The sequence below is a fragment of the Schistocerca nitens genome, chromosome 9 (assembly GCF_023898315.1).
Source record: "Schistocerca nitens isolate TAMUIC-IGC-003100 chromosome 9, iqSchNite1.1, whole genome shotgun sequence".
NCBI lineage: Eukaryota > Metazoa > Arthropoda > Insecta > Orthoptera > Acrididae > Schistocerca > Schistocerca nitens.
In genome coordinates, this window is record NC_064622.1 from 233,008,653 (window position 1) to 233,036,517 (window position 27,865).

At 40.0% G+C, this 27,865-nt stretch overlaps 1 long non-coding RNA gene across 10 annotated transcripts in view; it reads right to left on the bottom strand.

Moving 5' to 3' along the window:
- LOC126203518 (uncharacterized) overlaps positions 1–27,865 on the bottom strand; it is a 254,145-nt gene that overhangs the window by 11,061 nt on the left and 215,219 nt on the right. Inside the window, exon 1 of one of the 10 annotated variants that reach the window (XR_007540272.1) lies at positions 7,548–7,583. The exons of the other annotated variants lie outside the window; for them this stretch is intronic. This is a non-coding gene — a long non-coding RNA (uncharacterized LOC126203518). Of the gene's footprint in view, positions 1–7,547; positions 7,584–27,865 lie in introns of those variants that run through there. 10 annotated transcript variants of the gene reach the window in all.

Below are 27,865 nucleotides of genomic sequence, written 5' to 3' on the forward strand. Positions count from 1 at the left end.
TTCTTACAGAGGTAGCTGCAGCGAAAGTTTGACAATGTAAAGGATATGGTAAAATTTAAGCACCAGAACTCTGAGAGCATAATTTAATATCCGTTGTCTACTCCACACAGCACAAATTTTGTCACACAACTTGGAGGAACATTAGATATATCGATCGCGACAGCCCAAAGGGGACTGCATACAGGATGATTCACGAAGATATGCAAATATTTTAATACGTTACTGTGCAAGTACAACTAAATAAAAAAGTTCATATGAAGATAGGTCCGCAAATGTTTAGTTACGGCTAATAATAGCTTTTCCGTGAAATTTAGCAACTTCGTTAATACGAAGCCATCGCAAAACTGTTTTAGATTAAAGTAAGGCACGATTTCAGTTTTTTTTATATTTTTTTTATTATTGGTCTCCTGAATCTAATAAAACATGTCCCAGACGTGTACAGCAGTGGTTTTCCAGAACATCCAACATGAATTCACATGTGCTATGGTATTGATGAAAGTAGATTATCTGACATATTCACACAGTTTCACGTAACGTTATTACCCCGTTTTTTCAAAATTAAGTTCTCTACAACTTGTGTTGAAAACGTTGTGCATAGTCCGGAATTTAAAAAGCGAATTAGGCCAAGTAGTTAATAAATTAAAATTTTACGAAATTACATCTTTACTTCTCTGGATGTTCTGGAAAACTGCTGCAGATACACGTCTGGTACATGTTTTATTAGATCCACTTGATCAATAAAAACAAAATGAATGGAAATCATGCTTTGCTTTAACCTCGTACAGCCATGAATTCAAAATAGTGAAGTTGCTAAATTGCCGACAAAATATTTTACTAGCCATAACTCCGTAACTAAACATTTTCGGACGTGTGTTTATCTGAACTGTTTTCTTTAGTTTTTCTTATAGAATAACATATCAAAATATTGGCATATCTTCGTGAATCACCCTGTAGAAATATAAAGGCTCCAAATATAGAGTGCTTCCAAGAAAGTTGCTAAATTTTGGAGCTTCTGTTTCATCGCTAAATACAACAAACATTCTATTCAGTATAACAATACGAACCCTGCGTCCTGTTAAAGGATTTCTGTAACTTTGGTAAAAGTCAGAAAAAATCATCAGGTGTACATCACATCATAGCTGATAAACTTGTACAACTTATACCGCAAGTATCAGTCGGGATTAAGTAAACACCCGGCACCAACTGATGACCTAAGATATGCCACTGACAAACGTGCGGCTACCATAACGACACTGCTTGAGTTCGGCAGAGTATTTGATGCACAAGAAATTGGTGCAGCGCGTGAGAGAAATAAACATTTACATACACATACCTCTGTAGCTACTACGATTTCTCTTACTTTATTAAGATGGTCATTTCTCCCTATGTAGGTAGGTGACAGTAAAATACTTTCACATTAAGGGAAAATATTTGTGACGGAAATTTTGTGAGAAGATCTCGTTGCAGTGAAATCGACATTCGTTTAATGACTTGCAAAGGACGTATAAGGGTACTGTAAGCAGTCTCTTTAGTAGAAATGTTATACCATCTAAGTCTTGGTTAAGTGTAGTCCATGTGATATCTTCCCCATAACATTATCTATCTGGTCTTTCCAATTTAAATTGTCCTTAAAAGTAATTCACAGATACTTAGTTCAACTGGCAGCTTTTAAATTTGTGTAATTTCTGGTGTAACAGAAATTTAAAGGATTTCTTTTCTTACTCATTTGGGTGACCTTATTGGTTATCTATTCTGTCACTTTTCACACCATGCCGATACAGTGATTATTTGGGAATGGTTTGGATATTCTGATGACTTCACTAGAGGGCAAACGATAATTTATTCTGCAAACAGTCTAACAGGGCTACAAAGATTGCCTCCTAAAATGTTTACATAGGTTAGGGAGGGAAGAGAGACTATAGCTCTTCTTTTGGGAAAGCCGGATAATAGTTCTGTTTTATCGAAACTGGACGTGTTTTTCTTCATAGAGCTACCACAATCGTTACTGAAGAAAAAGAACGAGATTGCATTGGAACAGTTCTGTGTTACTCGATGATTTTCTGTTGATTACCACGAACTGTGACCTATATGATAGGAACCCACGAGTCTAGTCACGTAAGTGAAGTGATACTTCATAGACACGCAATTGATTAGATGTCTTTTGGAAGGAACAGTGTCAAAAGCCTTCTTGAAGCCTAGAAATATGGAATCAATTTGAGACCCCTCGTCGACAGCACTCTTTATTACTTGCGAATGAAGAGCTGGTTGCGTTTCACAAGAACGAATTTTCTGAAAACACGCTGACAATGCGTCAATGAATATCATGCATATGAATATCGATCTTTCTTCAGTGTTCCAAAAATTACGACTTAAAGTACGTGTGATGACGTCCCAGGTATTTGTAGTAACCGAACAGAAATTATTAACTTTCAGGTTCCACGAACTACTGGTTTAGTTTCATCTTGACGGTATCCAAATACCATGTATCAGAAAAAGTTAAAAATGAATAGTAAAATTTCGCAGTGGCAGCTCAGCTGGACAGAAATGCTGTCGCCACATCCAAGAAGACGTACATTACGCAATGAGTTATTTGAACGAAACTGTCCCTATTATGATGTAATCCATACCGGCACCAGTAGTGGTAATGCTAGATGATTAGAACTGATCATGAACGAATGTGTGTGTTACATCCAACTTGTCCCCAGTATGAGCACGTCAGGGCTTCACAGCCCTGTTAATGATTTCGTCTAAACAAGTTACGTGACTAACATAACCTTTGTCTACATAACCAACTCCCCAGGGTGTCAGCACACTTTTTACCTCGTGTGACGTCGTGTGCTGTCAATACCACGCCACCTGAGTCCACATCTAGAACTTGGCGGTAGCCCATGTGACTACACCGACAACCTATGGTCGGCTCAGAGACACACCCTCCTCAGCCCATGCGCCCAGTACCACTACGAAAACGACTTAATAGACAACCCACCGCTCTCTACCGTAGTCTAGTATAGTCTTGCTGCAGTTCGCTCTTTCTGTCTACTCTAAGCGTTGTCATTCAGCCTTCGTTACTTCTGCGGACATCGGACTCGGCCTATCTCACAGACTTACGTTGGATATTGCGTCGGACTTGCTGGGAATCACGTTAAGTATACAGATGTATCGAACACTACGTATGAATCTCGTTATTTGCCTCCCTGTCACTGAAGCCACCACCTCCTTGACCTCCACAAGTTTATGGTCGACCAGACACCTCACATGAGAGGCCACAAGTTTTCACTGAGCCGACAAAAGTCATGGGATACCGTGCCGGACGTCGTATTGCCCAGTGTAGTGCAGTAACTCGAAATAGCATGGACTCAAAAAGTCGTTGGAACTCCCCTGCAGTAAAACTGACCCATGCTACGTCTATAGCCGTCCACAACTGCGAAAACGTTCCGAGTGCAGGATTTTTGTGCTCGAAGAGAGCCCTTGATTATGTCACATAAGCGCTTGACTGTATTCGTGTTGGACGATCTAGGTGACCAATCTATTCGCAGAATGTTCTTCATACCAAACTCGAACAATGGCACATGGCGCGTTGTCATCCATAATGGTTCCACCACTGAATGACTGCAAATGGTCTTCTGTTAGCCAAATATAACCACTGCAAACATCCAACTTTCAATCGCAATCATGACTTTAGTAAAAATGTGGCAAAGGTAATGTTGAATAAGATCACTGGGAGCAGTTGTGATCTAAATAAGAATAGATTTATTCATTCTAAACATCACGAGACAAAAAAAATGACTAAATAATCGACACAAATATTTTTTATTTGGCCAAACGCTATCAATGATATGCGGCCTATAGTGAACAAAGTGATCTCCTGGGGATCAACACACGACATTAACCAGAACACTCAGATTAGAGGCCTCTTTCTCACACGTTTACGCTGTGACGTTTGCTGAAAACATATACTCGATGGAACCACAGTCTTACATACAAAGATTGCTATGTCCCCTGTAGCATCCATCTTGAACTTTCCAAATAATGGCCATAAACTCGATAAACCCCTGTGGCGTCACAAATATGTATTGAAGCAGAGTCTTGACGTCTGGGCGCCACTCATCATGGAAATTCGCAGAAACGCACAGTCGTCTCATTGGCTTCCTGCCTAACAAGTGCCCATCCTCTGCTTTATTTGCTGATCATGAATGCTCTGCCCACAGCTAGTCGGACTATGTGGACGCGGCCGCCGGCCGACTGGCGCCATCTAACGAGTCTGCACAATGAGACTGAGAAGCAGGGCAGTCCGCAACGTTTTCACCCAGGTTCTGCAGAAAAAACGATCCCCTCGGCCGTGAGCCACCGTACGCTTTCACTGCAGTCGTTTAAATCGGCACCCTCTTCCTTTAGATGAAGGCAAAGCCTACCGCAACTCCTTCAGTGGACCACACAAGCAAGAGCGTTAACTGCTGCCAACCATTTCATGATATGAATGAAGTCAGATAAATTCCAGCTATAGCAAGCATGTAATAAAGATCAACTTCCCTAGGAACACAACACCGTATCAGAACTGACAGTGCCCTGCAATTTCTCACCATCGCCAGGCAATGAGGGGTTCAGATGAACTAGACCAACCAGTCCATTGAATCTAAACACAGCCCTCACCATTACTGAACCACTACCAGCTTACACTATGTCTTGTTGAAAACTTGGTTTTGTGGCTAAGTGGGGTGTGTGCCACACTCAAAATCTAGCATGAGCTCTTACGAACTGAAATAGGCACTCGTCTGACATGACCACCGTTTCCCTGTCATTTAGGGTCCACCCGATATGGTCATCGGCTCAGGAGAGGCACTGCAAGCGATGTCATGCTGTTAGCAAAGGCACTCGGGTATGTCGTCTGCTGCCATAGCCCATTAACGACATCTTTCGCAGCACTGCCGTAACAGATACGTTAGTCGTACGTTTCACACTGATTACTACGGCTGTTTCTCGTATTGTTATTGCCTGTTAGTACTGACCAATCAAACGCAGTTGCTGTCGGTCGTTAAGTGAAGGCCATCAACCACTGCACTGTCCGCCTGAAATGTCATATTCTCGGCACACTCTGAATTCCCAAACGATCTCCAGAATGTACTTACCCAATCGTCTCGCTCCAAATGCCTTTCCGCGTCGTTAAAAGTAAGCTAATTACCTTGTTGAGGCCACAATCACCTTGGGGAAATATTGTACATGAATCACATCTACATCATACTCGGCAAGCCACCTAATGGTGTGTGGCGGAAGGAATTTTTGGTACAACTATCTGATCCCTCCAACCCTGTTCCACTCGCAAATAGTGCGCGCAAAGAATGATTGTCAGTAACTACCTGATTACAAATGAAAGCTCCGCCAACGCACTGCCCTTTTACGCCTTGTGTACCCGATACTACCGACACTTGTATGTGTGCATGTCGTTATCCCATCACCTTTGTTATCTTAGAGATAGGTTTCGTACATGAACCAGTCGCCTGCTGTGGAGGTGACCCTTGAGCCGATAGCCATTGACCTCTGTACACCAACAAGCCCGTTTTCAGTGTTGTCGGGCACATTCGACTTGTAATCTCACTGACTGTATTAGAAGTGTCTACAGTGATGAGACCCGCTTTGAACCGAGCCCCGATGACCAGTGGGGACGTACTTTCAGACACCCATGGATGGATGTGCCATTTCATATCATAGCAGGACCACTTTGAATGTCATCCTCGGAAACCTTACAGCATGTTCTAAGCCCATTTTATTGCCCTTTATGGCAAGGCATCATGGGCTTACATGTCAGCTAGATAACGCCCTCCTGCACACGGCGAGACTTTCTGCTGCTTGCCTTCGTGCTTTCCAAAACCTACCTTACCCAGCAAGGTCGCCTTATCTCACCCCAGTTGAGGAAATTTGGAGCATTATTGGAAAGTCCCTCCAAGCAACTCGGAATTTTGAAGATCTAGAGTGCAATTTGGACAGCATTTGCCAAGGTATCCCTCAGGAGGACATCCAACCATTCTATCAAACAATGTCAAGACTAATAACTGCTCACGTAGCGCCAAAGGTGGACCAAAGCGTAAACGACTTTCTCAACTTATGAAGCTTTTCCTCTTGAATAAACTATCGAATTTTTTCTTAAGTTGCAATCATTTGTTTGACTGTACACGCACATTACATCGACCGAGTTCCGTCACTTTTTGTCTCAGAGTATATTCGTAAAGTAATTCTGGCGCAAGCATTGTTCTTTTTAGGAGCAGTAGCGGTCAATTTCATAACAAATAATCTTTTCGTTCCAAAACAAGGCGGGAGGAATATGAGAATCTTTTATCTGCAAACGTGAGAACTAAAATTATTAGACACAATGGAAGAGACACCAAAGAATTAGAGCCAGTATGGTAGTGCTGTTAGTACTCAGTTAAAAACCCTCTCCGGTAAAGAAGCAACACATGAGCCACACTGCCTCACGGATGACCGAATATGTGAAAAATGTGTTTAGCTTCCAAACTGACTACCGCAGGAACGCCTGTAGACCTATGTTGCGAACGCTACGAACAATACCATACAGTTACCATAAACGCTCGTCGTCTCTTTGCGTCACATTAAAATGGAACTAACACTTAATTTAACGAAACTGGAATGTAAACGCAGCCATGGAGCACAAAACCACAAAATGTATATATTCATTAAGGTTTTTTACGAAATATCAAGGTAGTTAATTTACTGTTTAGCTTGTGGAAATTTGTACGATATCTATGTCGTAACTGCTTCTTTAAATCAGCGCAATAAATAATCCATAGTGTAGCCCATATGATTTAGAAGAAAATTATTTTCCATCGTCTTGTCATCGAAACGATATGTAAGCACAGGGTTCGTTGCATTATTGAGATTTAGTGACAGCACTTCAAGCAACCGTCTGTTAGATATTGCTCAAACGAACTCCACTTAATCAAATATCCAAACGGGAATGCTACCACAACTCAGAATATGTGAACATAGCAACTTAATGCTCCATTTTATTCCAAATGGCTGCTCTTTTTGGAGCTTGCAGTTACTGACTGGTAATATTAATCTCCTTTCCCAGAGTTTATTTCTAAGTAATTAGGTGCACATAGTCTCACTCTGCTGTACGCGACGCTTGCCTCATTTATCCTTTACCTTTTCCTTTTTTTACACATGGGATATCATGAGAAAAAGTTATGCCTATGCCTCCACGTGTAATATTTTCTGTCAAACAGTATGAGGTGATAGCCAAAACTATAACGCAGTTGAGTCCGTTCTGTCAGTCAGGATACAAGAACAAATGAATAAAGGCTTGTGTACTGGTGAAAGCATGCAGTGCAGTACATGAGAAAGGGGATGCATATAGAGAACGGATGGAAGAACGGAGTGTCTCAAAGATTAGCAACAAGTAATTCGTTTCCAGCTGTTCGCCTCTTCGAAACGTAGTTAGAGGTCAAACAACGTTATTGGTATATCTGTTACAAATGCGTCTAAGAGTCAATTACAAACGAAGTTACGTGGCTCTGTTCGGCGAATTGGCTTACCGACACAGGCGGCGACCACGACGATGACAATGAGTGTCTTCTGCATGGCGAATAGTAGCCAGGAGTCAGCAACATCGCCTTTTATAGGCTAGCAAGCTTCCGTTGTTACGTAAAGCGAACGTTATCAGATACGTGCGAATTGTAGTGATAAAAGCTATCAGGCGTTTTGTACTTCACAGAAAATTATCCGTTGTTCCGTCCTGTGGGTGTTAATAGCAGTCCGACAAGGAAAATGGAAATTAATTTACATGTAACTGGTTGAGGGAAGCGTGGCTACGCGAACGAGCCAGAAAACAAAACGTTTACGACGTCTGGTTACGTAAAGTTTTTATTTTTTTCATTATTTATTTATATAATGCTTTGAGTTAAAATAAATACTATCGACGGCTGTCAAGTAACATATACCAAATATATTAATAATAAATGCTACTGATCGCCCACATTACACAATACAGGTCGGAACACTGTTGCAGAAGCGACGAAAAAAGCATATCAAAGAAGAACGCGAAATCTCCAAGAGTGACGAAGCTTTACGTAAGCTAGAAATTCAGCGCGATCTCAAATGACAAATGGTTTTTATAGTTTCCACAACGAAACTCAATCTATAAATGTGGCAGAAGATCCAAAGACATTCTGGTCGTATGTAAAGAACTCAAGCGGAAATATGCAATGAATATCTCCATTACACTATAACGCGCTACAGATGACAGTGCCATTAAAGCAGAGTTACTAAAAGTGGTTTTACCCAATTCTTTCCCCAAAGAAGACGAAGTAAATATTTCCGATTCGAATCAAGATCAGCTGCAAACGTGAGTAACTTACAAGCAGATATCCTTGGTGTAACACAGCAGCTTAAATCAATAAAAGCAAAGCCTCGGTCCATACTGTATACCAGACAGGTTCTTCTCAGAGTATGCTGATAACATAGCTTCATATTTATAGAAGCATATACAGCCGCTTGCTCGTCGAATCATTCTTACCTAAACACTGGGAACTTGCACAACTCACACCAATATCCAGGAAAGGAAATAGCCTTAATCCGCTGAATTACAGACCCATACCGTAAACTTCGAATTGCCGTAGTGCTTAGGAACATATATTCTGTTCGAGGATTATGAGTTACCTCAAAAAATAAAAAAAATTTATTGACAAACGGGTAACCTGGATCGCCTTGCGAAACGCATCTCAAAATTTATTGTCAGCAAGTAATGAGCACTATTGACGGGGTTGTCAAAGTGCTTCCGTAGCTATAGGCTTCCAGAAATTCCGTATATTTAGGTTTCCTGGAAGTTATTGACAACGTTCTCCACCGTCAGAAGCTGCTTCTGTTCAAATTACGTGGCTGCAGAGGATCGTCCCAGTTGTGTGACTGGATTCGTGATTTCCTGCCAGAAAGGTCACAGTTCGTAGTAATAGACGGAAAGTCATCGAGTAAAACAGAAATAATACCTGTCGTTCCCCAGGAAGTATTATAGGCCCTCTGTTGTTCCTCGTGTACATGACAGATTTAGAAGACAATCTGAGTAGCACTCTTAGATTGTTGGAAGATGGAGCTGTCATTTATCGTCTTATAAAGTCATCAGATGCGCAAAACAAATTCCACTACTATTTAAACGAGGTATCTGTGTAGTGCGAAAAGTGGCAATTGACTCTAAATAATTAAAAATGTGATGTCGACCACATGACTACTACAAGAAATCGGCCAAATTTCGGGTACACTAAAAATCACACAAATATAAGGCCTATAATCTCAACAACATACTTAGGGATTTTTATTACGAATAACTTAAGTTGGTTGCATTACATAAATGTTGTGGGTAAAATAAACCGAAGACCACAATTTATTGACAAAACACTTAAAACGTGTGACGGGGCCTCTAAAGACACTGCGTACACTACGCTTGTCCGTGCTCTTCCAGAGTAGTCCTGTGCGTTGCAGGAGCCGCATCATATTGCATCTGTGGAGGTCACTGAAAAAGTTAAGAGAAGGGCACCTCATTTTGTACTGTCACGAAATAGCGAAGAGATGTGCCACGGATATGGTACGCGAACTGGTGCGGCAATCACTAAACGTAAGTCGTTTTTCATTGAGGCTGGATGTTGTCACGAAATTTCAATCACAAATTTTTTCCTCAGAGTGTGGTAATTTTGGATTATGCCCACCTACATAGGGAGCAATGATCATCGTAATGAAACATGAGAAATCAGAGCACTCACGGAGAGATGTACTCGTATGTATTTGTGTTTCCCGCGTGCTGTAACAGGGTGGCACGCAAGAGAAACAGAATGAAGTTGGTTCGGTGAACCCTGCGTCAGGCACTTCATTGTGAATTGCAGAGTACTAAAGCAGATGTGAGTGTATTTTCACAGACGTTAGGTGACTACCTGCACCAACAGAGTCAACTGGAGAGAAAAAAGCTATAAGCCAAGTTGACTCTAAACACCTGTTTGAAAGTTTTTCTTCATTTAATAAAGGCTAAACGTATAAATACCGTCAAAGAGCTTCTTCTTAAAAGTTCAGTAATACGTATTATGTAAAAGGCGAGATACTCACTTGATTGGTAAGCTTCATTATTGACTTGTAGATAAGGGTCTATATCTAGCCTTCATACAAGAGCCGGTTAATTAGTCTTCTCCTCTATTTGAAAACACTAGGAAGAACCTGATATCATATCATTTTCGCCGATGCGGATTATATCATCGGTAAGCATTTAACAGGTTTTTTTCAATGTCCACGAAACACGGTAATGCACAGTCCTCAAGGTAGTAAGTGGTTCCTGTTGATTATCTCAGTAGGTGGGACTATACCAGGCACGGCCTACATCTCAACAGGAAAGGGAAGGGGAAACTGGCTGGGGTAATAGCAGGAAATTTAAGGGGGGGAGGCACTGCCATGAATGGTAAAATACCAGTGGTTACAGGTGTTGGAGCAGCACCTTTTTTAGGATAGGTAAGACAGAAAGATGTCAAGTTCTACGAGAGGTCAGGATTGAAACAAATCTTCAGTTTAGGAAAGAAATTAAACAGCACAATTCTAGCACATTGGATCACCAATCACAGCTATCAATTATAAATTTTCACCAATCACCAGAAATTTTATTTCCACCAAGTTGTAGCTCAGTCCTAGGTAATTGCATTGATGAATTAAAGTCACCCAACCCAGTTGACATAATCTGCCTCTCTGAACACCGTGTGACCATTGGTATAGGAACTAGGCCTAAGCACAATGAGAAACTCAGACAGGAGAGTACTGCAAATGTTAGAATAAGGAAAGGTTCTCATAAAGGTATAATTAAAAATAATGTAAGTATATTTCATCAAAATATTGGGAGTTTAAAGAATAAAGTAGATGAGCTTCTGGTTTGTTTAGAAGATTCAGAAGCTGAGAATGAAATAGATATACTATGCCTGTCTGAGCATCACATTGTTACTGATATGGATAAGGTAAATGTAAGTGGATATAAGCTCTCTGCACATGTAATGAGAGAAAATATGGAGAAAGGAGGAGTTGCCATATATGTCAAAAGTTATCATTGTGCAAAAAGTATAGAAACAAAAAAGTTTTGTGTAGAGAAACATATAGGAGCATGTGCCTGTGAGCTTAAATTAAATAAAGGCACATTTATAATTGTAACTGTATATAGGTCCCCATCAGGAAATTTTCATCTATTTCTGAAAAATTTGGACTCCTTGTTGTGCTATCTGTCAGACAGGGGGAAGCAAATTATTATTTGTGGGGACTTCAATGTAGATTCTCTGAAAGAGGGTAATAGGAAAAATGACCTTGAAGTATTACTCGGTTCTTTCAATTTGACACCCGTTATTGATTTTCCTACTCGGGTGGTAAAGGATAGCAGCTCACTGATAGATAACTTCTTTATAGACCAAGATAAGTTTAACCAGATAAATGCTCAGCCTGTTGAGAATGGTCTTTCTGATCATGGCGCACAGCTAGTTACAATATATGACATAGCTCCATTCAGCAATACTAAACAGTCCTCCAAAGTGGTACGTTCAGTCAACGATTTAACAATTGCAAATTTCAGGGAAAGCCTACAGCAGTTAGACTGGGATGAGGTGTACCGTGAACCTGATGCCAATTTAAAATATAATTTATTTCATGACATTTTTGTAAATGCATTTGAAAACTGCTTCCCCAAGAAAATAGTTAAATATACTCGTAAGAAACCTTGTAAGAAACCATGGCTTACTAAGGGTATAAAAATATCTTGTAACCGCAAAAGGGAAATGTATCTGACAGCAAGAAAGAGTAGTGACCCAGAAACTATCAAAAATTATAAAAACTACTGTGTTATATTAAGAAAAGTTATTAAAAAATCCAGGAGTATGTGTATCATGTCTGAAATCAGCAACTCTGATAATAAAATTAAAACAATTTGGAATATTATTAAAAGAGAAACAGGTCAACCAAGAGCAGAGGAAGACAGTATTACCATCAAATTGAATGAAAACTTTACGAACAAAAAGTCAGAAGTTGAAAATATTTTTAATAATCATTTTCTAAATGTTGTGGATATAGTAGGATCCAGGTGTTCATTAGAAGATGCTAGGCTGTTAATGGAAGAGGCCATACCTATGCAATTTGATACAATTGAAATCTCACCCACTTCTCCCTTTGAAATTAGGAAAATAATAAACTTGCTTAAAAGCAAAAACTCACATGGAATTGATGGCATTTCCAGCAAAATACTAAAAGCTTGTTCTCAACAGATAAGTAAGATTCTCAGCCACCTGTGTAATAGCTCTCTGGAACAGGGCATTTTCCCTGATAGACTGAAATATGCTATTGTTATACCTTTGCATAAAAAGGGGGATAGATCTGATGTCAACAATTACCGTCCAATCTCCCTTCTAACAGCTTTATCCAAAATTTTTGAGAAAGTAATGTATTCAAGAGTAGCTTCACATATCTGTAAAAATGAAGTACTAACAAAATGTCAGTTTGGTTTTCAGAAAGGTTTTTCAACAGAAAATGCCATATATGCTTTCACCAGTAAAATTTTGAATGATCTGAATAACCGAACACCACCCATTGGGATTTTTTGTGATCTCTCAAAGGCTTTTGATTGTGTAAATCATGAAATTCTGCTAGACAAGCTCAAGTATTGTGGCATGAGTGGGACAGTGCACAAATGGTTTAATTCGTACCTAACTGGAAGAGTGCAGAAAGTTGAAATAAGTAGTTCTCGTAACATGCAAAGATCAGCACATTCCTCAAACTGGGGAACTATCAAGAATGGGGTTCCACAAGGGTCAGTCTTGAGTCCTTTGTTGTTCTTATTATATATTAATGACTTGCCATTCTATATTCATGAAGAGGCAAAGTTAGTTCTCTTTGCTGATGATACAAGTATAGTAATCACACCTGACAAACAAGAATTAACTGATGAAATTGTCAATACTGTCTTTCAGAAAATTACTAAGTGGTTCCTTGTAAACGGACTCTCACTGAATTTTGATAAGACACAGTACATACAGTTCCATACAGTGAATCGTATGACGCCATTAATAAATATAGACCTTAATCAGAAGCATATAGCTAAGGTAGAATATTCCAAATTTTTAGGTGTGTCCATTGATGAGAGATTAAATTGGAAGAAACACATTGATGATCTGCTGAAACGTTTGAGTTCAGCTACTTATGCAATAAGGGTCATTGCAAATTTTGGTGATAAACATCTTAGTAAATTAGCTTACTACGCCTATTTTCACTCATTGCTTTCATATGGCATCATATTTTGGGGTAATTCATCACTGAGGAATAAAGTATTTATTGCACAAAAGCGTGTAATCAGAATAATAGCTGGAGTCCACCCAAGATCATCCTGCAGACATTTATTTAAGGATCTAGGGATATTCACAGTAGCTTCTCAGTATATATACTCTCTTATGAAATTTGTTATTAACAACCAAACCCAATTCAAAAGTAATAGCAGTGTGCATAACTACAATACTAGGAGAAAGGATGATCTTCACTATTCAAGATTAAATCTAACTTTGGCACAGAAAGGGGTGAATTATACTGGCACTAAAGTCTTTGGTCACTTACCAAATAGTATCAAAAGTCTGACAGATAACCAACAAGTATTTAAGAAGAAATTAAAAGAATTTCTGAATGACAACTCCTTCTACTCCATAGAGGAATTTTTAGATATAAATTAAGAAAAAAAAGAAAAAAATATTAAAAAAATAAAAATAAAAAATAAAGAAAAACAAAAAACACAAAAAATAAAGTTGTTATATTAACTTAAGTATGTTGTTAAATTAACCTAATTATGTCATGTATTGGAAAATTCGACTCGTTCCACATCATTACGAAATATCGTATTCATGATCCATGGAACTAGTATTAATCTAATCTAATCTAAAGAAATTCGTTTCAAATAATAATATAAACTATTTATTTTCCAAGAAATCCATATGCTTTCTCAGCATTTTAACAAACCTCGTTGTGTACTTATAACACTACCTCCAGTTACCTATCGCGACTCCATCGTAACAGTGTGAGTCCCACGTAACAGAGTGACTCTCACGGAAAGTAAATGGGCCACTGACTTGTTTTTAACACTGCACACTAAAAGGTATTGTAGTAATCAGCGTCACTAACCACTGAAATTATGTTTTTCGCCCCCGTGTCCTCCATGGTACTGGGAAGCTGTTTTACAGACTCCTTGAAGGTCCTAGAGGGTTTCACGCATTATCGACTGCAGAGAAAATCGTCAGTAATTTTCATCCACACATCATTTGCAGCATCATTAACTTCTACCGGCGATATGAACACTGCTATAGCTACACAGTCTCTTCAGCAAACTATACGTCTCAGAAGCTGTTTCACTCAGAGCACGACACACTTACGCGACACATAGGCGACCATAGAATTACCTAAAAATATGAAGTCTTTTTTCAAAAGCTTTCCTCAAGTCATGTCTCTGCCACCCTTCGCATCTGGAATATGCACACAGAGGTGGGCATTCCAGGGAACACACTAGTGGCCTGTATCTCTCCCGCAAGCAGCCTTTTCTTCTCTGTGACAGAGAAATCCCAATGCTGTTGAAGTCTGCGTTTAAATCAAATACACCCCTTTCCCGAAACAGCTTTCGATCGGATAGTTTACCGTTATGAAATTTCAATACAGACTGAACGTGATATGAAACACAAATAATTATCAGCGTTATCGGATAAATTATTTGTTTACAAATTAGATGAAATAAAGCATTTGGAAGAAAAAGTAATCACTGAATGTTTAGTCATACAAAGGGAGTACAGGAATTATTAGTAGCAAATAGAAACTGTGATGTAGCGCAATAACGGGTAAACGCAGGTGGGTGACATCGACTCTGCCGTTACCACGCACTGGGGGCACGGTCGAACTCTAGAAAAGATCGATTAATATGTTTCTCACCTCGTACTGGAGGTCGAAACCATGGGCTTGTAGATTAACTGCTGCTTTTTCCGGTCTCTGACTGGCCAGCACGCGAAAAATCCTGACAGGTAGCCGTGTCTTGGCAGCTGGAGTGCGAAGGTGTTTGGAAAAAGACGTCCAGTACACATCCAGCGTTCGTATGTCAAACAAAGGCGTTACCTCACACATCATATCATACTATTCGGTAATCTCACTGTAAATTAGTGGAACGATTTCAAGCTGTTAAAACAGTGAATTTAAACTTTGTAGTTATTAGTTGCCAATCCTCTCAGTTCGTAGCTTGTAACCGATTAGTTCTTAGTTTAGTTGCACATCATCAGTTGTGGCGGTCACATCATCCGTTGTTTTGTATATATTTGTCTTTATACTTTCAAATGTCCACTGTAACAATATAAGGACGAACAGTCTTCACAAACAGTTGTATTATAAACATGCCTCAGGCTTTCGCATTACCGTCGCCATGAAAAAACAACTTTTGATAAGTGTCTGGCAAATTGCTTATGTAGAGATGTCACACAAAAAGACCGGCCTACCTCAGGCGGTAATACATCCTTGTCAAACCTCTAGTTACCTGGTCAGGGAACTTTACTTATTTGGAAAAATTGTGAAACTCTTTGTTTACGACGGTCGCGTGAAAATAAACGTTAAAAGCAGTCTTCTCTGCAGTTATAAAGCAGTGGCTTTTCTGTTTTTGTATCGGTTACCCGAAACAGGTTGCCAGATTTCGCTGGTTGAAAGGGAAATAAGGTGAGTGACAAAAAAAAGTAAGTTCAGAAAGTAAGGAGGAGCAAAACTAAACGTCTCATGTTGAGCGGTTGTACGCCTTAATTCCAGTGACTGAAAAATCAAATGAAACGAACAATGATGCAGGAAGCCTACGCTCACTGTTGGTCCTTTGTCAGTACGATGATGTAGTATCACTGGTAGTGAAGGATGGAGGGCAGTCGGAAGAAATGTCACGGTTCATTTCAGACATCCGTCGGCACTGCTTGCACGCAAAATGACCGTGTTAGCATAGTTACGGAGCCTAATAAGTCAACTGAGTGTCTTCCGGCGAGAAAGCAAAATGTAAATCACCCTCTTAGCTAATTCAGATTACTGGGACTCATATTCCTCAGAAATTTTCATTAGCGACTGAGTTTGCTGCCTCTGAGTTGGATGTGAGGTTTGCAACTCTGCGTGGCATCCCGGCAGAGATCCTAGCTACGACAATACGATACACGTAGATTTGGTCTGGCCTTCGTGGCGCAATCAGGACGTTGAGACAGGATTGTATATTGTGTGTTCTACTAATTACAACGGAGATGAGAGAACGTAGAGCCTGCTTGGTAGTTTCAGGTTTGGTTCTGGGGAAACAGAGAAGGACTTTTCACAGGGTTAACGGTCTGCCAATTCAGCAAGACGATATGGTATTCGTAATAAAGTTTAATTTTCGTTAGACATATTTCTATGCCAAGTGTTTGACAAATTAACATATATACATGAGCTACGGTTGGTACCAACGTTTTACTGTTGAAAGTCCTTCCTCCACAATTCCGTTTTACAGGACATGGAATACCTACCTCAGAGACAAGGACAATTGCTGCTATTTGTTCTGTCGTCTACTGAATCAATGGCCACTTGACCTTATTAAAAACTCAATGGCCACTTGGCTAATGGTTATATCATTGGCTCCTTGGCCTAACTCACAGGACACAAGTACTGTTCACTGACGTGTTCCGACTAGCTAATTAAATTCGATACAGTGAGGGCTGAGACAAAGACAGACTGTCTCTTATCCACACTCTTCAATGAAAGATATATAATACACTGTAGAACTGTTACTGTTGTATAAACTGTTGTTGCGTCGCACGAAGTAGTACTCTCTTCTTGTTACAGAAGTAGCTGCTGTCGTCGAAGATTCTGGTGCCTTCGTTGACACTCTCCTTACTCCATTCTTAATGAATACTCGCTGACTCCATGACCGAAAACTACTGCCCATAGCGCACCCTTTATAGGTTTTCTAAGTGACTTTTGTCAACTCGTAGGTAGTTGTCCATGATCCTATTCATTATTTTCTCGATCACTGCATCTACACATGATTATCTTCATGCGCTTCTAGTAACCTAAATTCGATCATGGCTTTTTTCTGTCTTGAGTTTAGTCTCGAATCTCGTCTCATTTGATAGGTTGATAAGTGTTACCCATGTGCTGTACTCTTGACATGCGAGCTAATTACTTCTAGGAGTCTGCATCTACATCTACCTGATTACTCTACTATTCACAGTAAGGTGTGAGGCAGAGGCTTCAATGAACTACCTTTAAGAAGTCTCTACCGTACCACTCTCTAACGGTGCGCCGGAAAAACGAATACTTAAATTTTTCTGTGCGACTCCTGATTTTTTTTTTCATCGTGATGAACATTTCTCCTATATAGGTGGATGCCAACAGAATGTTTTCGCAATCGGAGGAGAAAACAGCTTAATTTCTCTGATAGTGCAATGAGATGGTTTGAAAGCTACTTAAAAGGCAGACAGCAATGTGTTGTCTGCGTAAATGAAAAATCTTCCTGGAAACATGTTTCCTCGGGAGCGCCACAAGGATCAGTCTTAGGACCACTTTTGTTTTCTTTATATGTTAACGATATTTCGTCGGTTCTGTCTTCCTGTAAATATCATTTCTATGCCGACGACCTCCAGCTCTACCTAAGCGTCAGACCTGAAGATATAAACACTGCAATCGCTCAGATGAATGATGATCTGCCTTCAGTAGCGACATGGGCGAAAAACCTGGGGCTTAAACTAAACGCAAAAAAGACGCAAGTAATCTTAATAGCCCATCAGAAATTAGTAAGTTCAGATTTCCGTGAACGGCTACCTCCTATTCTGCTCGACGGTACCGCAATACCATATCAGAAAACAGTGAAGAACTTGGGTGTAACTCTGGATGAGCATCTCAACTGGGCGGAGAATACAGTCGCAGTGTGCCGAAAGACGTCTGCTTGTCTCTATGCTCTCAAAAAGTTTCGGAACATATATCCACAGGACTTGAAACGCCAGCTCGTGCAAGCACTCGTTCTACCGAACCTCCACTATTGTTATGTGATTCAACAAGGCATGAGTAGTGAAAACAAAAGACGGCTAGAGCTAACCGTGAATGCCTGTGTGCGTTACACCTGCAACATTCGCCGATATTATCATGTTAGTGCTTCATACTCCGAGCTAGGGTGGCTGCGGCCGGACAAATTGCGTGACTACCACACTCTATGTCTACTTCACCGACTCCTCATCGCGCAAGCACCCCAGTACCTTGCATCAGAGATTAAAAACCTGTCATGCCATCATAATCGAAACACGAGGTCACTATAATTTGGTATCCTAACTGTGCCCACTCACAAAACAAAAACTTTTGCAAACTCCTTCTCAGTTGCCGCTGTCCGCCTCTGGAACAAACTGCCCCTTACCTTGCGCAAAATTCAATCTCCTGCTGCTTTTAAAAAGAAGTTGAAGCATTTCCTACTATCATCCTCATAAAGTTCTCCACAAAATTAATGTACAAGGGCAATCCTCTCATCTGTCGAATAGCAAAGCTAGCGTCTCCTATCTTGCTCCTGAGATGCCTTCCTCTTCATCTATCTCTATTAGCCACACAATTTTCTTTTCCTTTATATTTCCTTAATTATGTTTCATCATGTCTCTCTATTCTTCTCCTCCCTTCACCATGAGTCTCCCTCATACTCCCTGCTGCCAGCACTCCTATCTAAAATCTGTCTCTTCAATAATGTCTAATTATAACAGTACTTATGATCTAAGAATATAAACTCTATATGTATGTATTTTTCCAGGTGTACCTTTCTAATTGTTTATTTCACTTTTTGCACTAGATGTAGTTTAACATGCCTACTAAAACATATGAATGTAAAATAAGTAGAATGCCTGGTTAGATGTAAGAGAGGGCCTGATGGCACTAATCTTGCCAGGTTAAATAAATAAATAAATAAAATATTTTGAGAAGATCCCGTCGCTACGAAAAACACCTTTCTTTTAATGATTTCCACTCCAGTTCACTTATCATATCTGTGGCACTATCTCCGCTATTTACAGCCTTTAGATTTGTGCGACTTATCACGTAATCGAAATTTAGCGGATTTCTTGTATTACTCATTTGAATAACTTCACACTTTTCTTTATTCAGTGTCAATTGCCACTTTTGGCACTATACAGATAACTTATCTAAATGATTTTGGAATTCGTTTTGGTGATCCGATGACTTTACAAGACGGTAAATGACACCATCATCGGCAAACAAGCTAATAGCGCCACTCAGATTATCTCCTATGTAGTTAATATAGATCGGGAAAAATAGAGGGTATATAGCACTTCCTTGGGGAACGCCGGATATTAATTCTGTTTTACTCGATGACTTTCCGTGTACTACTACGAACTGTGATTTTTCTGACAGGAAATCACGAATCCAGTCGCACAACTGAGGCGATATTCCATAGGTACACTGTTTGATTAGAAGACACTTGCGAGGAACGGTGGCGAAAGCCATCTGGAAACCTAAAAATATGGAATCAATTTGACATCCCCTGTCGATAGCACTCATCACTTTATGAGTATAAAGAGATTCTTGTGTTTCACAAGAACGATGTTTTCTGAAGTTGTTCTATGTGTCAATAAATCGTTTTCTTCGAGGTACTTCACAATGTTCGAATACAGTATATGTTCCAAAACCCTACTGCAAATAGACGTTAGTTATATTGGCCTGTTATTCAGTGGATTACTCCTATTTCCCTTTTGATTATTGGTGTGACTTGAACAATTTTCCAGTCTTTAAGTACGGAACTACCTGTGAGCGAGCGGATGTATATAAATGCTAAATATAGAGCTATTGTATCAGAATACTCTGAAAGGAACTGACTCGTATACACTCTGGAGCGGAGGCTTGCATTTATTAAGTGATATAAGCTGCTTTGTTGCACCGGGGATATCTACTTCTATGTTTCACATCTTCGCAGTTGTTCTTTATTGGAATTCAGGAATATTTACTTCGTCTTCTTTGGTGCAGGAGATTCGGAAAGCCGTGTTTAATAACTCTCCTTTAGTGGTACTGTCAGTAGTGACTTCACCGTTGTTATTGCCCAGTGAAGGTATTGATTGCGTCTTGCCACTGGTGTGCTTTATGTATGACCAGAATTTCTTTGGGTTTTCTGCAAGATCCAGAGACAAAGTTTCGTTGTGGAAATTATTAAAAGCATTTAGCACTGAAGTACGCGCTATATGTCGAACTTCTGCAAAACATTGCCAATCTTGGGGATTTTGCGTTCTTTTAAATTTGGCATGCATTTTTCGTTGCTCCTGCAACAGCGTTCTGACCCGTTTTGTGTACCATGGAGGACCCGTACCATCACTTATTAATTTATGTGGTATATATTTCTCAATTACCTTCGATACTATCTCTTTGAAATCACTCCACATCTTTTCTACGCTTACGTGGTCAGATCGGAAGGAGTGGAGACTGCCTCTTAAAGAGGCATTAAGAGCATTTTTATCAGCCTTTGTAAATAGATGTACTTTGCGTTTCCTTTTGATGGTTGTGGGTGTTACGTCATTCAGCCTAGCAGAATCTTCCTTGTGGTCGATAATCCCTGCATTCGTCATGATACTCCCAATTAGTCCGGGATTATTTGCTGCTAAGAGGTGAAGTATGCTTTCGTAACAATTTACGCATCGAGTTGGCTCATGAACTACTTGTTGAAAATAATTTTCTGAGAAAGCATTCAGTACAATTTAGGATGACGTTTTATGCCTGCCTCAGGCTTTATATGTATAAATTTTCCAGCATATCGATTGTACATTTAAGTCACCACAAATTGAACTGTTCAGCACTATATGTTCTGAGTAGGGTGGTCGGTAAAACGATCCATTTAATAGTTTAGTCCGACATACTACTTCGCAGGAAATATGTACTTAAATTTCACTACAAGGTAAACAACTTCTGACATTAATATATTCTCCATCACAACTGTATTTAATCTATCCTTTCTGAACACTGTTAAATCATTTGGAAAAAAATTCTGATAAACTTATTTCCGGCTTTAGCCAGCTTTCCGAACCTATAACTTTTTGAGATTCAGTCCTTTCTATTAGGGTTTGGAACTCTGGTTCTTTCCCAACCCAGTAATGACAATTCACAATTACAACACCGATCTTTTCTACAACTACCTTTCTGTGTTTTAAACTGCCCCCGTTTAGACGGACGCCCTTCCTGTGGTTTCCTGAGACCCTCTAACCTAAAAATTTGCTTCGGAAGGCGTTCTCGTTTACAATTACTCGGCTTCGCTCCGTTCTTGTTTCTCCTGCTCCGCACAACCATGGGCGTATTCCAAGAAGCCCAGTGGAAGTGCCCCACTTATCTTCTCACTTTTAACTAAAATAGTCCCGGTCCTGAGAGCTACCCGCCAAAATACATTAAAGGGCACTACACGAAGTAGCAGTAGTACAATAAAAGTTGTACATGGATTGTTCACATGACCCTGAAAGAACGCAACTACATTTTGTACACTATCGTCAGTTTGTTATGATTACTCAGTCATCTGTTTCTCTATGAAGTCTTTCTTACATCACTATTTCGTCATCTGTCCCTCCTGCTCGTATCGGTATTTCGGTTTCTCTGCAGAACTCGGTACAGATGTCCTCTTAGGAAGAGAAAACAATAGTTACCACCTCAAATTTCATCAAATAATTTCTTATACACATGTTGTAACAATCACATTCGGAACAACGCAAAAATACAACTACTATTATAATTTAGCTTGTACTTAAGATATGTAGCAATGGGACATTTTTACATCGTTTCTTCGCTTTGCATTTCGATCTATTCCTCACCTATGGATTTGCAAATTTCCTCTACTCTTTTTACAGGTTTTCTTAAATCAACAGATTCGATGTTACATATTTCAAAGGTAAATATAATCGTACCTGTCAGGCAGTAATGTTTGTTTCTGGGCTCTCACAACATCTGTGCTCAAAGCCACATTTGGTATTTCTTCTTTCCAATTATAATTTTTCTGTACCACTTTGTCTGACTGAGTATATGATGATCCTACCCTTCAACAATTTTCCAGATTTCATTTACCTCAACAGCTTGAGATGAATACGTATTACAAAATATGGTATTATTTTACTCACTAAAAACTACATACAACCATTCGTTGGCAAGTAAATGTGTCCATTAACTTTTAGCTAATGAATTAGTTTTTATTTAAACAATTATTAGGATAATGCCTTTTTCGTTGTAAGGCAATTTCACTTTTCTCGCTCATACATCGTAATTTCCACAAAAGTTTGGTAATAAATTTTCTCCCTTTTATCTCTCTCCTTAGATAATTTATGTTACTTACCAGCTGTCGTAATAAATGGTCAACACAAAATTTTCATTGTCTAGAATTCTCACTTAAGGGAATATCAATTAAATATCCTAAAACATCAATGTTACCAAATACATCAAGATCCGTAACATTCAATAGACTATACCTACATAATCTACAATTAGAGGTAATTGAAACCTTACATCTCTCTTCAGCTTGGATTAGCCTTAGGTATTTATCATTCTGTAATGAATTTACTACATGTGGTACAGGCAGTCTTTCTGTGTGTGAACTACTGCAATCACTAACTCTTCATATTCTATACTTAACTCGCTCAAAGAGGTGTAGTTCTTTTCAGAGTCACATCTGTAGTTCTCAGACAGTACGTGTGAATTGTTCCATATCTGTCATACCATTCTTAAGCAACTTCCCATTTCTGCTGATCGAATTTACCATCCAATTCAGACCAGACAAGGGGCATTCACTACAGTCACTTGCTCTTTGATAATTTCCACGGTTGTTCTGATCTAGATTCGATCATATGTATTTGCATTTTATAATAAGCGACATTCGCCTCGTCCAAGGTTCCGAACAATATTTTGCTAAATTCTTATACAAAGTTAAGAATTCATTAATTTATCATTTTATGGATCTCGTTACTTGCAACCTTTCCACATAGTACAATTCGTTTTACTAATATTTAGTTGCTATATTTTACCCTTGTCTTGTTGAACAACCTTCAAATCCGCTCTCTTTGCCCTACTAAGTTTTCATGAATTGTTCTAAGATTTACTTAAGTTACCAACTTTCAGGTCATACTGATAACTTTGACGAAGGTTGATGATGGTAATATAATCCTGAGGAAGCCCCTGCACTTGAACACCCCAGGCATAATACGTTCAAGTAATGATCGAGAGCCAAGTCATCACTGGCATTGCTAGCATGATGGTTTGGTATTCAGTATGCGGAAACCGCACCTAAATTTCCTTGAAAGTTTATGCCATACAACTCTATTCTGATAGTATGTCTTGAGTCTGTAGGCGTGTTCCTATAATTCTTGCTTTCTTTTTGACTCCATTAGTATATTAGGCAGTGCTACTCTTAGTACGAGGGTGACTATGCCCATTTTATACCATTCGCAGGTCCTAAGGTATAGGAAGGTTTCATGCTGCTAAGCGCCGGATAACATGATGAAAGGCAAGCGAATGATGTCTTCACGGAATCATCTGGAACGGTACTCCAATGAGTGCGAAGATCTCCTGGAGCTCTTTGTTACTGGTGATGAAACGTGGATGTTGCATTTCACGACGGAATCCCACGAGCAGATTAAGGTGTGGAAACGTCCAAGTTCGGCTGTCACAAGTAAAAAAAATCCGTTGAGAGCCACCTGTCAGGAAAGTGATGTTAGCGGCCTTCTGCGATAGCCGTGGACCGCTCCTGCTGGTTTTCATGCCATGAGATGGCACCATCAGTGCCGACAGCTATTGCACCTCACTGCCACGTCTGAGGGCTGTCATCAGACGAAGGCGTCGAGGCATACTGTGGACAACGTGGTTCTCATCCATGACAATACGATGAGACATGTGGTAATCAGAACAGCCGAAAAACTACCAGGCTCAGGTTTTCCAGTCGTCTAGGGTCCAGGCGATAAGGTAACGAGCCAAGGAGAGGTGCTGCAAGTGGTGACGTGCCGTGGCCATAAACGCGAACATTCGCCGCTTTGTGCTAACGGATACGTTCTTTGGACGTCCCACACTGATTTCTGGTTTCATTTCACGCAGTGTTGCTTGTCTGTTAGCACTGACAACTCTTGAAAACGCCACTTCTCACGGTCGTTAAGTGAAGAGCGTCGGCCACTACGTTCTTAGTGGTGAGAGGTAATAACTGAAATTTGGTGTTCTCGTGACATTCTTGACATTGTGGATCTCTATGTATTAAATTAAATGACGATTTCCGAAATTGAATGTCCCAGGCTTCTTGCTCCAACCACCTTTCCGCGTCTAAAGTTCGTTAGTTCCCGTCGTGCGACAAAAACCACATCGGAAACCCTTTCACATGCATCACATGAGTACATATGACAGCTGCCCTTTCATACCTTGTGTATGCGACACTACCGCAATCTGCATACGTGCATATCGCTACCGCATGACTATTGTCATCTCAGTGCATAATTTGGCATTTATGTTCTGCTGATACCGGGTGTATATGGCTCATAGTTTCGGTAAATGATAATCTGTCACTCTTTAAATGAAGCGCAATGCGATATGCACAGCCGGCCGGTGTGGCCGAGCGGTTCTAGGCGCTACAGTATGAAATCCGCGACCGCTACGGTCGCAGGTTCGAATCCTGCCTTGGGCATAAATGTGTGTGATGTCCTTCGGTTAGTTAGGTTTAAGTAGTTCAAAATGGCTCTGAGCGCTATGGGACTTAACATCTGTGGTCATCAGTCCCCTACAACTTAGAAGTACTTAAACCTAACTAACCTAAGGACATCACTCACATCCATGCCCGAGGCAGGATTCGAACCTGCGACCGTAGCGGTCACGCGGTTCCGAACTGAAGCGCCTAGAACCGCTCGGCCACACCGGCCGGCTAGGTTTAAGTAGTTCTAAGTTATAGGGGGCTGATGACCTCAGGTGTTAAGTCCCATAGCGCTCATAGCCATTTGAACCATTTTCCGATATGCACAACAGAACTTTTGTAATTCATGTTTTCCATTTCATTTTATGTGCCCTGTTCGCAAAGTGTCCCTGACTTGCGCGATGTGAGCATTATATTCTTGGGCCACGTCTGGGGTTTCTACACCTTACTGTTGTTTCCCAGCATATTGATTCAGTAATTAAGTATACAGACCTTATATCACACTCCTCCTCGATTGCATGCATATCATTTATAATTCATTCCCCTCGTATGATTCTTAGTAGGGCTTCTGTTTCGACACTATCATTTCTTCGTCTTCTTGATTAATGCAGTATCCTTTATTCGACTCCATATGACCTTCCCGTCCCTTGACCCAATTGTTTCCTTTCGTCCGCGTAGCTTGCTTTTGCGTTGGTCCATAATTCTCGCTGACAATGTTCCACCATTTGAAATTGCTTTGCTGCGACTCGTCCCATTGTCTATTCTCATTTATCACATTCTTAGAGTCCTGATGGGCAATTCGTGCTCCCAAATGTCCAGTAACATTTCGTGGTCTCGTTTGTTTTTTCTGTATCTCATCTTCGTGTACCTACAACAGCGACATTTTACTCTTAGTCACTTCTAATTTTCTACCCATATAGATAATGACCACTATCTCTCTTGTGAGGAAATATCTTCCTACTAAACTATTATAACGGACGTTTCTTCCCTTCTTCAGATTTGAAGTTTGTTTCCTCCTAAAACATTTCTGGCTATTTTAACAGTCAAATTCACCATCCCAAGCATGTTCAAAGTGCCATGAGTCACACTTTTCAATCTTCGCACCTCATGCTTGTCAGCTGGTACACATTTGGTTGTAGCTTCTCCTGTAACTAATTTGTAAATACACTCGGATGACAAAAGTCATGGTAAAGCGATATGCACATATAGAGATGGCGGTAGTATCTCGTACACAAGGGGTGAAAGGGCAGTGTGAATGCGGAGCTGTCATTTTGACTCAAGTGATGAATGTGAAATTGTTTCCGACGTGATTATGGCCGCACGAGGGGAATTACTAAACGTTAAACACAGAGAGGTGCCTGGAGTTAGAAGCCTGGGACATTCCATTTCACAAATCGTCAGGGAATTTAGTATACCGAGATCCACAGTGTCAAGAGCGTGCCAAGAACACCAAACTGCAGGCATTGCCGATCACCACGCACGATACATCGGCTGTCGGCCTTCACTTAACGACCGCGAGCAGCGCCGTTTTCGTAAAGTAGTCAGTGCTAACAGACAAACACCACTGTGTGAAATAGACTCAGAAAGCAATGTGGGACGAAATTTTTGATAAGGACTTAACGGTTTTCTGAAACGATCGGCTAAACACATTTGGTGGTGGCATGTCTGTTGCTGTTAGAACTAATTTATCTTGTACCGAAAATGAATTAGTTTGGGTAGAGGTCATTCGTGGCAACCGGAATAAAGTAATAATTTGATCATTTAGGTAATTTACAGAGAATACGTGAGTTACATTCCGAACAGTCACAGACAAATAGATTCTCATACAATCCTGAACTTGTTCAGACATACAGAGACGATAATTTAGATTATAAGCATTTTCTATCCGTGAGAAAATTTAAAGTATTTAAAAATGACAGAACACAGATCCACCCCTTGGATTGGATACAACAATTTAGCTTTGCTTTTCTACCGACTTGGCCCGTAACACACAATCTTGAATTTATTTGCAGTTTTTTGGAAGGCGAACCGGCAACTCGTATGAGACCGATCGCGAGACAATGCTATTCGGTAGAAGAATTTCAGAATGCTTTTCTGTCAGCATATTGGTCGAAGACGACACAGCGCGGAATCAAGGATCAATTAATTAATTTACCGAATTATGAGAACTCATACTCTTCCACTGTCACGCAATTTTTTGAACACATGGTCCAACAAAACCAGTACTCAGGTGAGCCATACAGTGAATCTGCACTTATCCAATTATGAATTTCTAAATTACCACGATCATTAAGAGTATCACTTTTAACAGGTCAGCAGAAAGAAAATATTTCGGCATTCAGAGATCTGTTACAGCTTCTGGAAGTTCAGCAATCAGATTATTCCTTCATAAACAAAAACTTTTCATATAATAACCAAGGTCAACAAGCATACAGCAATTACGATCAGCCACGCTATGTCAATAGCAAAGCTAATAGACGCTTCAGGAGCGACAACCACCAGAATTTTAAAAACAGAAAATTTTTTTTGTATCAGTATCGTCAAAATTATCAGCAACAGGAACCACATTTTGGTAACAATAGACGTTTTTCACCGCAACAGCATCAAAGCCAGCCGGTTAGCATTCCTAACGAACAATGTAATGTACAAGGTCAACCAGGCTTTAATGTTTCGCCGCCTACACGTATAGCGTCGGCTGCACCAAATAGTAACGCACCGCAACAAGGAAATCACTACGTACAGAAAACACATCATTTCAATTCCTATCGCAACGCGCCATATAGCAATGACCATCATGCCAGACGAAAAATAATGAGCACAATTTTCATCGTACGTTTAATAACAGTCGGTCTTACCCGCAGCAAAATCATCCGCAACAACAGATTATCATGAATGAACCAGACAGTAGATATCATCCCGAACGTAATACGTCAGGAAGAAATGACAGAACAGTACAAAGAGTCGAAATGCCACAGCATCCTCCGGCAAATAATAGTACGTCAGACAGAATTTGACTAGATACAGTACAGCTTGCATCTTCCAGTAACGCAAGCAATACTTTTGACACGCAGAATCTTGTTCAAGAAAATGTTAGTACTTTTGACGACATCCGAGACACTCTTTTGCAGGAAAGACCAGTTATTCAAAAAACCATTTCACACC